Here is a 3,239-nt window from a genome sequence, read left to right as displayed (position 1 = left end):
ATGAAGCTTACCATATAATGGGAGAAGACGGATAATAAATGAAATAAATAAAGCCCAGCGTGTGCTAGATGGTGGTGTGTGCAGTGGAGACAAATAAAAAGGAGAACGAGATAAAGAGCATTTGTTGGAGAAATCTTCAGATTGTGGCAATCTTGAGAAGAACATTCCAGGCAGAAAAAAAGAGTAGGTGCCAGAGTCCTGTGGCAGAAGCATGCCTGAACAGTGGTGAAATAGTAAGGAGGCTAGTGTAGCTGGCAGGGCATTATCAGGAGAAAGAGGGGTAGATGATTTCAGGGAGTTATCAGGGGGGCCAATCATGGACAGCCTTATAGCCCACGTAAAGACCTTGGCTTCTACTCTAAATAACACCGGAAGTATTTGGACATTTTGTGCAGAATGACATGATTTGTATTGACCCCTATTTTCAAACAGTTCTGAGAATAGACTGAACAGGGGAGAGAGCAGAGCAAGGAGACTAACAAGAAAGCTGCAACAACAGTCTAGGAGACAGTGGTGGTTTGGGGCCAGATGGTAGGAGTTGGACTCTGAATATCTTGGTAGAATAAACAGAATATGCTTATAAATAAAGTGTGGGCTGAATCACGGGGTGAGAGGAGGGGAGAGAGGGCACTGGGCAAGACGCCTGGCCTTCTCAGTTGAGTTTCAGTCCATCTCACATTTACAATGTTACCTGAGCAAAGTCACTGAAAAGCTTGGGGCCTCATTTTTCACCTCTAGAACAATGGCTTTAGCTCCTTCTTGACCACAGGAGTCTCAAATGTATGTGACATCTGTGCAAAAGCAGACTTTCTTAGAAATGAATCACAGTTCTGTGTGACCTCATGCAAGTTCATTAGCCTGAGCAACTGAGGTGGGGAGGCTGTGGTCAAATCTGAAATATCTTGGGAGCAACTATAAAAACCCAAACCCAAGAGATATTACAGTTGTGAGGAATTAATTTAGGGATGTTTACTTTTCAAAAGCTAAATCTCTTTCTTGGTAGGCTAAGGATAGCCAAAGAAGAAAGTCTGTTCAAGGAAACTGTTGTTGTTGTTTTTAACTCATAAGGGGTTTTCTGATTTAATTTTTTTTAATGAGAGAGCACAAGCGGGGCAAGGGCAGAGAGAGAGGGAGACGCAGAATCTGAAGCAGATTCCAAGCTGTCAGCACAGAGCCCGATGCGGGGCTCGAACTCACAAACCATGAGATCATGACCCAAGCCAAAGTCGGACGCTTAACCGACTGAGCCACCCAGGCACCCCTCAAGGAAGCTGTTTTAACCAAAGCTTTATGATCCTTAGTTACTGTATGGATTTTGTATTCTTTGAACCTGTATTTATAAATGTTACCTCGTTGGTGATTAATACATTTTTACATCCTCCCCCAAATTCTCATCTTCAGTTTTAGTTTTATTTTAAACCCAAAAGGCTTCTTTTGCTTTCCCCTATCTCTGAACAGGTTTATCACCACCTTGGAATTTTTCTAAATTTTTACCAACAAGAGAACTATGTGACTGAGTTATTCTAAATGACTCAAGTGCTTACAACTTTCCCAGCATTACTTAAGCATACAAAGCCCAAGCTGCCTCTTTCCAATTCACAAATTCAGAAAAAGCACTCCTAATTGAAACTTTCAGGATAAGTATGGGATGTTGGAGAGCTCCTCCCAGGGGTGACCAGGCAGGAATCAGAGGGCAAGACAGGTGTTCCACATGCATCGGCCTTCTCAGCCACGTGCTCTGGGCTACCCCTTCCTCCTCCTGTCTTCATTGGCTATGACCTTCCTGGGGTTTTTTCCATCACAGCCTACTAGTCTAAGTCCAAGTCCCTCAATATCCTCCAAGGTAACTGATAAGCCACTTTATAAGCCAATTTAATTGAATTACATGGGTACCTTGCTTTATTTCACTTCACAGATACTGTGTTTTTTACAAATTGAAAGTTTGGGGCAACCCTTCCTCACGCAAGTCCATGGGTGTCTTTTTTCCAGAAGCATTTTGTCATTCATGTGTCTGTGTCACATTTTGGTAATTCTTGCAATATTTCAAACGTTTTCATTATTATTCTATTTGTTAGGTGATCTGTGATCAGTGAGTATGACTCGATGAAAGCTCAGAGGATGGTTAGCACTTTTTAGCAATAAAGTATTCTTTAACTGAGATATGCGCATTGTTTTTCAGACATAACGTTAATGCACACTTAATAGATTACAGTATAGTGTCAATGTAACTTTTATAGGTACTGGGAAAACAAGAAATTCATCTGAGCCCTTTTTTAATGATATTTGCTTTTTTGCAGAGGTCTGAAACCAAACCACAATATCTCTGAGGTACTCCTGGATTAGTTACAAAGAAGGATTCGTCCTAGGGTTCTCTGCACTAAGTTATGATGAAATAATAAAATGTTTAGGCACTGTGAAGATACCTGTTTAACAAGGAGTTTCCTTGGGAAAGACTCACAAAATCTTCTCATCAGATGGTCTCCTTCTTTGCATATACTTTACAGGATCAGTCTTTAATATTGTCCCTGAGACCATTTCAGGGGGCCCACAAGGTCAAAACTATTGTCACCATCATACAAAAACATCATTTGCCTATTTCACTTTCATTCTCTCAAATGTGCTGTGGAATTTTCCAGAAGCTACACGATGTGTAATGTTGACATCATTCTGATGGCTAATAGAATACATGCTTGTATATTTTTTTCAAATATGTAAGTTTTAATTTCAAATGTGGTTAACATTGGCAAACACTTCTCTTTACCAGAAAGTTCTTTGGGGTCCTCAATGTTTTTAGGGATGGTCTAAATTTTTGAGAACCGCTGCTTTAGCTCTCCTGCCTGATCTGGCAGTTGAGATACAAAGATACAGTAACGCAACAGAACGAGAGGCAGGGTGGTGGCTCCTATTAAATTCAAAACTGTGTAAGCCAATCAGTTTGCAAAGGTTGGTGTCAAAAGCAAAATCAAAAGAGCACATGCAAGGAAGTGCTCCAAAATTGACCATATCACATCAAATGGACACAGTTACCAAACTGACAGAGCTCCCTCTGGCTAGATCAGGGATATCTGATTTGTGACTTTGTGACTAATCAGAAATGTTAGTGGCATCTTCTAGTGGGTGAGAGATAGATGGGAGGGGAGGGTTTCACACACAGAGGGAAAGTATAAAGATTATCACTAATGTCTACCACAGTCCCCAAGAGTATCATGAACCAAATATTTAGCCTGGACACTTTTACG

Source organism: Panthera onca, chromosome C2 (assembly GCF_046562875.1).
Source record: "Panthera onca isolate mPanOnc1 chromosome C2, mPanOnc1 haplotype 2, whole genome shotgun sequence".
Classification (NCBI taxonomy): domain Eukaryota; kingdom Metazoa; phylum Chordata; class Mammalia; order Carnivora; family Felidae; genus Panthera; species Panthera onca.
The sequence above is the reverse complement of the archived record's forward strand: the minus strand, read 5'-3'. Positions refer to the sequence as shown.